Below are 10,767 nucleotides of genomic sequence, written 5' to 3' on the forward strand. Positions count from 1 at the left end.
ATATCCTTATGAGGTACTTTTGGGAGGGGCGACAACTTACGTTTCGGTGATCGGAACCCCTTTCTACCGCCACTATTAGCGGTGATACGTTTCCGCTTTTTGCTCTGATCCTTAGTGGACGGAGACGGCTGACGAGGCGGGGGAGACAGCTGATGCGGCGGTGGAGATGGCTGCGCTAGAGACTGGTGAGGTGGCGAAGACGGCGGTTGCGCTGGAGACTGGTGAGACGGTGAACACGACGGTTGCGCTGGAGACTGGTGAGGTGGAGGCGAAGAAGGATTGCTGCTCTGAGGAGTCGGTAGCCTTGGTGGCCAATTCGAAAGCAAGATGTGCTCCTTTGGCCATACAATGGTGTGTTTCTTGACTTCTCCAAGTTTAGTCAAATCCCTATCTTCACCTGCAGGGTAGTCTAGCTTCAGCTCCTCATATTCTTTCATCACTTCGTCCACCGCGACGACAGCATACCCTTTTGGAACCTGTGGGAACCTGGAATTTACTTCCAGACCCTCCTGTGTATATTTGTCGACCCCAGGATCATTTTTGACAACACATCGAAATGGTATCATCGCACGATACATAAAATTATTTTATTACATATTGCCCCAAGGCATACATTGACAAATGTCTCATGACATTTATTACAATGAGAAAACAGCGGAAAATACAATGCGTAGAGACTCCATCTCAGACACAGGCAGTCGATGTAGTCCACGTGACCTCACTCCCACGGATGGCCATAGTAGTCGTAGTCATCACCTCCATCTTCACATAACTCTATTGTCAACAAAAGTATTGCCATGAGTACATTACGTACTCAACATACCTCCTTCGGAGAAGGTCCTAACAGCTACATGTGGCTTCAAAGGAAGGTTGTATGGCTCATTTGCATAAAAGCTAATTTTATTTGAAAAAAAATAGCATTTGGATAAAAGCAGTTCCTGACGAAAACATGTTTATATCCAGAGTAACTTTCATCAAAGTGAGGATCCTCGACCAACTCACACTCATCATAGGTTCCAACACTTGGGGCAAAGAGGGAATAAGCAAGACAGGTCCTGTATGTCAAGAAAGATTCATGTGTCGTCCATGACCGTGGACACGGCTATTCGAATAGTTTTTTCACTCTGCAGAGGTTATACACTTTACCCACATGAGACAATCTCGTCTTGATGCCACCAGTGGCCGCTGGTCTAGTACACCATTTGGTATACCTACAGGGAGATTGCGACCAGGCCTTTGGACTAGATCCCCCAAAGATGTGACATGCCCACCGGGTTTGGCGCACGGAACTGAGAGTACGTCCTCAAACTGGTCCCCCCATCTATGCCGAGGATACTCCTCGCAAGGCAGCTATCCCATCTGCGGTACGACAACATCGACACCTAAGGCTGACTAGCTTACTTGACCAAGCCAGTGCCCATATAGCATGTGGTTGTACTATTTACACAATCTTCAAATTCAAGACTTATTAGGCCTCATGCGGCATGGGCGACTGATTGCTCCCTTCACCTTGGGCAGCCAATCGCTCCTTCAATCCTTGATTCAGCTGTCGCCCGCGCCAGTATTCAGATGGTAAGTTTCACCCAGAGTAGAAGAGGATAGAGAAGGTCAACAAGGCCAACTGGCTAGCTCAGCGGTAAGTTTCAAGTGTCAATGACTCAAGAGTCATTCAACAAAGCACCTATAGGTAATAAGCATGGCTAAGCATTTCTACTCTACCGGAATACTATATACTGCTACTCAGGTGTCAAATAGATAGGCGACAAGCGTATCAAGGTAATGTGTCAATCGACACGCTAGCTACGAGATTAACAACATGCATGTTGTAACCATAAAACTCAATGCAATTTATAAAACATAGGATAAGTATGATCAAAGAAGGAGGCATGCCTTCGTTGTTGAGCCCTTCTTCAGTAACCTGTTTGTGTCCATGTCCCACCTCGTCACTCCCTACTCGTCGTAACGATAGCAAAAGACAAATAAATAAATACCAAAGCAATAACTCCAAATAGCATCCAAAACAACAATAAGAGTGGATGGGTAGCAAGAAATTGATCAAGATGGATATTTCGATATGAGGTAGCACGATAGGAAGGTAAGAGATGGAATTCTACGAAGGGAAAAGGTTAGGTTGACACGACTAAGGAAGGCTTGGCGATCAAGACTAACATTGTGATACAAATTAGAATAAAATATGATCCACTCCCTTATGTCAAACCAATACTATGGTCAAAGCTAATTGAGTAACTGAATAATAAGACCCAACTCATACATGTATGTAAGTACAAAATAACAAAGAGGTATTATCTAATAACACAATCATCACACATAGGAGGTAGAATGAGAAGATACTAAACTAGGACATGGTATTACTGCGAAAAGAGCAACTAATATGAATAAGCCCTAACAGCCATACTAACACCACAACAGAACTCAACTAACATGAAGGTAAACTATCCTAAGCATGGGATGAACTATTGCATCAAGTATAAAACACTAACATGTGACAAGGGCAATCATGTATAAGAAGCACAAGGACTACGTACTCTACTATAACACATGGAGCATAATAAGACATGAAAGATCACTATCATGACAAGATGTACAGGCTTAAGCATACAACAATGTAATAGATAGATAAGTAGATATAGTGACTAATCATGAGGGATCATCACATGAGATACCACATTATTCTACCAATACAATACAACACATAACTTAGTTTATATAGACTAACTTAAAGATCACACACGACATTAGCAAACATCACTGGTATCATAGATATGATAAATAAGCACTTGGAGAATGAATATTAATCATGTAAGCACGTAAACATCTAGGTCATGCATGCATGACATCAAGCGAAGAAATATCCTAACATGAATAATCGAGACAACATTCATCACTATCAAATACAATTTACACTTGTAAAGACATAAGCTACATAAGCATGAATATTCAATAATATGAATTGATACACACACTATCATATAGTTTGATAATCACAACATCGAGATATGGTATTGCTCAAGCAAGAGGAAATCATACACAACTAGCATGTATCTCTACCAAGAAAAGGCTAACAATATATACCATCATACCATAAATACTATCAATGTTATAACACATGGAAAATATATAATAAAACATGCATTCAACGTTTGAGCAAGTGCTAGCATGGCATGTTATTTATCCTAGGTAAATAAAACACACCGAAATAATTATCAAGATGTAATAAACTAGCTTCTATGCCACAAGAAATAAATTCTAGAGAGGGAACAAATATAACCATGACATAAAAGCATCCAACCATGTAATCTTAGATAATAAAGATCTACAATATGAATAACACCTACATAAAAAAGGTTTTACTAAAATATCACATAAAACATGTTATGTCACGCAACTTAGGGAAGTAAGAAAGTGACCAAAACCATGATGCGGCAATTAATCTAAATACCAATGATAGGCCTAGAACAAACAATTCACAACAATGATGCATATGCTCAAACACAACATACCAACTCATGACCACTACTAATAAACTAGGTACACTGTTAATTTAAGAAAACAACACCTAGAGCACCGTACGACTTAAAATATATACAATATTCATGTAACATGCATGGGTAAGAACATATACACACAAATATGTAAAATATCGCTATGCTACTGAAAAGAATAAAAACATGAAATAAATCATAATTAAATACACCAAGCATCGCTTATAGTGATTCACCATAAATCTACGCATCTCGGAAATTGCTACACATAGACATCATAATACTATATGATTGTAATCTTTCCCATAACAATGCGAATATATTCATAAAATAAACATAAATCAATAACCAAAGGACACATATTATATACTTCAAATTAAACTAAGTTTATATTAAATACAAGGATTCTACACGTGACAATACTTCTCAAAAATCAGTGCACACGCATAAAATAAGACTAGACACAATGCCACAATAATTGTGTTGAAGCATACGTACAACTTTTAAAAATTCAAAACAAGAGTAAAATAAATCTAGTAAATCATATGCAACTCCTAAGACATCTAAGGAATTGTAGACATAGCGAACACTCATCAAATTTTGTACACGTGCACATGAGAGACCTACTTGATGCATCATAAATTATTAACATGCAACACGTTAAACAATTTTGAAAAGTGTATTTGATTAAAGAAATAAATCTAACAAATCACATGTCATATGAAATTATTAGCTAAATAGCATACGCTCCTAAGCATATCAAGAACACATCAAGTAACATACTAACATAAATTTAATCATACTCGAAAGACCCTTGATTTCTATTAAAAAACAATTACGGTCATATATTTTCTACCGTTCAAAAGGTATAACAAACAATCTAACTCCGCCACTAAGTTTCTATGGTCATAGGAAGAATTCTATATGTTGGGCACGAAGTCATATGATGAATAGAAACTAAATAAACCTAATGGTGTCATGGGATGACCACCGATTTGGATGCACGCGGTCAACCATAAATATAGGCCGAGTCATGATGTCTAGGAGATAAGTTGAATATGGTTGAGTACACGAGCAAAAGGATTTGGGAAGAAACTCACCGAGTTTGATGGAACGGATCGATGAACTTGACGAACACTGTACACGGACATGCTGAATTCTTCGTGTGTGGTCGACGGATCGCGTTCTTTCTACTCTGAATGGAACCATGTCATGGAGGAGAACCTTCGGGCGCATGGGTTCAGATGGAGACCGCCTGAGTCACCGGGATTGAGATCACACGTCCCTGGCACTTCAAAGTTCAGGGAGAGTTTTTGGAGAGAGGAGGAAGGGAGCGTGCATGACAAGTAGTGGAATTGGAAGAGGAGATCAAGACGCACTTCTACATCTATTCAAAATCTGTAACGGTTGAGAATTGAAGAAATCGAAGGAGCGGTGTGTGATGGATGTAGGTTTCTCTCTTCTGTTGTGCAGGTTGAGAACGAACGTACAGAGAGGAGACTAAGGAGAAGAGGCTTCGCTTCATGAGAGAGATGGGACAGTTTATTTATCTTCGGATTTGGAAACGGTAGTAATTAAAGGAAGAAAGAGGAAGGGTCCGTGGCTGTACGTTTCCCTCATGCATGTACGTACGTGAGAAACATGAGGTTCGGCCACAACCTGAGAGAAATGAGCTAAGGTCAAGCTGAGTAAGGAAATAAAAAAAAATGAGATAAGCCCATTCGGTTGAAGGAAAAGAAACAAAGGTGGGATGCTCAACGGGAGGGAGACAAAGATACATGTTGGGATAGAAAATTAGATCGTTTTTCCTCTTATAAAAAATTTAGAAGTGAAAAAAAAACTCAAACAAATACCAAATGGATTTTAGAAAAATCAAAGAGAAACCAAAGGTGCATATTTTGATATGCCGAAGATGACAAATAAAGTCCGGATAAAGTAAAAGAACAAAACTCAATTTTAATTTAGGTTCCCGTTAGTTTAAATTAAAATACACCATTTAAAAAAAACTAATTTAAGCTTTGTTAGAAAATAAAACCATTGAAAAAAATTGGTCCTGCTTTCTAGAAAACTTTTTCTTAAACATTCTGAACATCGGGATGTTACAGAACCGGAGAGCAATGCCAAGTTGGATTATGTCCAATTGATACGGCCACGCCGACCGCCACCGTCAACCTTAAGTTAGCAAGTTTCACCTTTAGCTCACAAGGTGTGCTCTCTGTGATATCATCCACTCGGTAGCGACGAGGAGGAGCCGTCGTGAGTGCATCATCATCACCATCATCCTAGAGCTGCGTGGAAGCGACGCTGCTTTTCCGATTCGATGCAGCTTCTATCATGAGCCGCTGAGATTGGCCGCTACCTTTTTATCTGTCGATTTGATCCTGCTGCAGCCGCTTTACTACTTCTTCTATATTACGCAGCCGGTCTGCAGAAGCCGTTTTCTTAGCTGCCTCCTTTTCCTTTCTCCTCTGATGGCTTCTATCAGGAAACCTCTTCCTTTCCTCGGAAAACACAAGCATCCACCGAGTCGTCGACGAGGATGCGGGACGGGCATCGTATGTCCTACTATTTAATTAAATTTTCTAAACTTGTATTCCCTCCATTCCAAAATATAAGACCTTTTAAAGATTTCATCAGAAACCTACATACGGAGCAAAATGAGTGAATTTATACTCTAAAATATGTCTAACGGATTCTCTTAACCTTTAGTGGATTTAACAAAATGGTGACATTCTGGATGTGCAGAAAATGATCCAAATTTTTCCTGATCTCATCTACCCTTCTATATGTCACACTGTCTACTGTCAAAGGATTCAAGAAAACCATGGCTTCATCATTACCTGGTAGTAATAGGCGCATGATGCTATGAAGCTTTACAAAGTTGTTTTGTAACGAAATCCCGAATAGGATAATTAGCTTTTTGGTACGTGGTTCAAAAAGAGCCATCCGAATATCTCTATTTGGAAGGACTTTGCTGAACTTCGTACCAAAAAATGAATTATTCTACCAGGAACTCCGTTCCAAAACAACTTTCGAAAGCTTCATAGCGTCATGCGTCTATTACTACCAGGTAATGATGAAGCCATTGATTTTTTCAATACTTTGACAAACAACGTGACATATAGAATCTAGCTAGCTACCTAGATTACATAGATGAGACCAAAAAAATTGAATCAACTTGTGCACATACATAATGTGGCATTCTTGATAAATCCATTATTAAAGGAGTAAGCAGAATCTATTGTCTACATATATATACTAATTAATTGCAAATACATAACTAACTTTTGCAAATGTCAAAATTCATCAAACTTCTGCAAATAGTTCTAAAATATTAACACAGAAATACGAGTAGCAAACTTAACATAAAAGAAATGAAAAAGGCCCTAAACTAGTTACTTACTTAACATAAAAGAAACCTACTTAACCTAAACTAACAATTACCTATATATTTAACACTAATTGTGACCTAAACTAACACTAACAATATTGTTTCCTCTAGCTTAACCTACACCTAAAAGAAAATTCACCAAATATTCTACAAATAGCACTTAAGCATATAGAAAAGCAAAATTAAGCAATAATCTACAAAACACTACTTAAGCATCTATATATAAAATTACAATTAAGCATCTCTACAAAACACTACTTAATTAAGCATGTCGACGATCGATCGAGAGGAGAGGAGAGAGGCTCACCGGCAGAAGGGGATGTTGGAGGAGGACGCCGGAGGCGGGGAGGAGCGTGGCACCAGCGACGGTGAGGAGGGCGCGTGAGGTAGAGGTCTGGCGCTGTGTAGCGACCCGACTCAAGACGAGTCAAGCCTCTGTGTTTCTGTGCCATCTCTGGATCAGTATGCTGGCACACATAGTACATCAATGTATATATCAAAGTGCAATCACATGTAAATAGCGTAAAACTGATATATACCTTAAATATCTCAGCGGAAGCACTCAAGGGAGTGGAGTCCCAATAAACACCAAGGCAAGTTGAGTGTAGACCGTAACCCTGAATCGTACTCTTACTCGTCGAAGAAAAATATCTGCAACATAAGACGTTGCAGCCGTGTAGGTCAGCATATTGAATATGCCGGCAAGTCACATATGAGAGGGGTGAAAAGTAATCATCTATACTATATGCATATATGGCAGGTGGGGCTATAAGTTTTAGCGTAAAGCAAATTTTCTCCTACAACAAGAGGGGCTAAAAGCAACATGTTACTACATTGTTGGTTGTTAACGAGATGGTTCCGCCAATCAGTTCTCGTACCCGAGTTGTCATTAATTACCCTCATCAAATATATTTAATGGTGTTGAGAAATCCAGATAACTTCAGTTCCTTTGGCTCAAGTTGTCCATGACCGTGGACACGGCTAATCGATTAGGTTTGAGTACTCTGCAGAGTTTTGCACACGTTCCCCACAAGATTTGATCGCCTCCGTGTATGTCCTCGCACTTCAGGGTGTTTGTAGACCGGATGATCAAAACATGGTCTTTCAACGGGTCCCTCTGAATCCCTCTGGGTGCCCATCCATTCCTACCGTTCTTCTACATCTGCTAGCACCGCCTGTCCAGAGTCGCCGCGTTGTCCAACCAAGCCAGAGCCCATAATGACTTGTGGCTGTGCAGGTAAGCCTTGGGTCTTGAAAATATCCGTCCGTCTCTTTGAGCCTGGGTGAAGCTTTCCGCAGGATGTCATGGCCTCTCCAGCATCCCGGGTCATCCACTGGGTTCTCCAGGGAGCCGATCAACCGTCCTTCACCCCCAGAGTTGCATTGCGTCCGAGGTCTTGAAAATCTTGTCTTAACCGGTCTTGATTATTAATCAACCTCGCATCACTCGTGTTATGCACTTAACCGAAATCCCGTCTACTCAAGCATAGCAATATGAAATTTGTCGTCCCGGGGCCAAGTATCGGGGTTGTTGTGTGCCTACCACATGATACTACAATCTATACTAGAATTTTCAAGTACCTAGGCAGCATGCAATTGGGCGTAGGATGGTAGAACTATGATGCATAAAACATAGGTGATAGTATGATCAAAATGACTTGCCTGGTGATGTTGACGAAGAAGAATTTTCGTTCTCGCGAAATACGTGATAGAACTATTCGTCACTCTTCGATGAAATCTATATAATCAAACATAGTATTCACATAAGCGCTCACACTAGCAATCATTCTAGCAATCAATTAACAAACAGCAATAAAAGTTGATGCAATCAAAAATCAATAAGAGAGAGCGGATAAAAATCCAAAGGAAACTTCAAAGAAGCTAGGAAGCCTTCTACTACATCAAACACTATATAGTTTTTGTTCTAACTGAAAATAAAACACTAAAATAGAAAAAATAACAGAAAACAAAATATAAAATAACTAAGATAACAGAAATAAAATTTACAAAACAATATTATTTTATAAGTATTTTCAAAATAGGAAATCAAACTAGCAATGCAATCAATTCGCAAGTTAGTATAGAACTAGAATTGATTCCATGCAAACAAATAAGAATAAATAAAATAAAAAAAATTTGTTGTTGAAAAGTTACTGGTAAATATCATAAAACAAAATATAACTTGTCACAATTACAAAAAAAAACAAATTAAGAACAATTAATACAAAAGAAATAGCAAGAAAACAAAAAAGGCTAAAACAGAATCTGTTTTGCTTAAAACCCTAAGTAAAAATATTTAAAAAACATTGAAACTTAAACTACTGAAACATATGATCAATAGGAAGCAGCAGAAAAAAGAATCAAATTAAAATCTATTTTGAAACTCCCGGAATAAGCAAAACAATCTTTAATTCAAATCTGATCTAACTCAATTTTTATTAATCCAAACATAGAAAAATTATATATCTACAGAAACTAAATAAAATTTGTGATCCAAGGCAAAAAGAATCACCTAATTCGGAGTTATAGACTAATAGATATGAATTTTCTAAGATTGCAATTTTCTGAGAAAACTGCAATACGGGATTTCGTGAATCTCACCATGGGTGATAGAGAGGAAGAACTCCGGCGAGGTAGCTGCTCCGGCGAGGTGGGGAGGTCGCCGGCGGGGAGGGGGAACGGCGGAGGGGGTCCCGGAGGCGAGGAAGGGGGCGTCATGGGCTCCTGGGCGTTCTTCTGTTCGGCTCCTTGCAGGAACAACAATGGTGGGGGCGTCGTGGCTACGGGCAAGGAGAGGGCGAGCTAATGGGGAAAATGGAATGAGGAGAGGAGGGGCGTTCTTATAGGGGTGGTGTGAGGCTCGGGAAGGAAATGTAGCCCGTGAATCGGGGGAGGGAAGCTTCCTGGGAAGCTTCTGCCATGGCCAGAGAAGGAAGCTCGTGAGGAGGAAGAAGAAGGTGGGATTGGGCCAGATTGGTTTCCTAACGTGGCCCAAGTACATTTCTAAAATAAGAGATCTCTTTCCCTTTTTATTAAAACATGAATTAATACGATTAAAAGGAAATAGAATATCCTTGGAATATAGGGGTATAATATATTAAAAAATTTAGAAAAATAAATTCAAAAAGATGGACATTTTTCCACTACCAAAATAAATACTTCAAAAAAATGTTTTTTTAGAAAATCCCTAAATTGATTTATTTTCTTTTTGCAAATATTTTTCAAATAAACCTTGGGTTTTATGGTCCAAATATTTCAAAGGAATATCCCCGGTTTGGAGGGTCATGTTCCTCCTCTCTTTCTTGCTTGGAAAGAATTATTTTTCGGGTATTTCTCGGGGAAGAAAAATATAGAAGCAAGGGCAAATATTTGAAAGGATTCAAATGCAAACTCCGTTCAAATTCTTTATAGTTGAAGAAGTCATGTCATCTTCTCTCTTTGCTTTTAAATGATTGAATTTGAATTCCCGGAGAAGGGGAAAGTCATTTTATTCCCTCTCATTCAAAAGTTTTGAAAAGTTTTCAAATTTCACTCAAGCTTTCAATCACTCAAGCAACCAAACAATCATTCTAATAATTATATTAACATTCCAAAATTTGGGATGTTACACGCTGGCGAGGAGGACAGTGCTACTTCAACAAAACACCTTCCAATGGCGCCAGAAATAGGCACGTTGTCGGGAAATTATCTTGACGTGCTCCTCAGCAACGGCACCAGGAATCCTTCTGCTACCGCTACGCCTTAAGGGACTTCCTAGGCAAGTATGCAAAGGATTTCCCCCGTGGTCTTGGAGCCTTGCGTTGGTGTTCCCTCGAAGCGGAAAGGGTGATGTAGCGTAGCGGTGGTAAGTATTTCCCTCAGTTTGAGAACCAA

Source organism: Hordeum vulgare, chromosome 3H (genome assembly GCF_904849725.1).
Source record: "Hordeum vulgare subsp. vulgare chromosome 3H, MorexV3_pseudomolecules_assembly, whole genome shotgun sequence".
Lineage (NCBI taxonomy): Eukaryota > Viridiplantae > Streptophyta > Magnoliopsida > Poales > Poaceae > Hordeum > Hordeum vulgare.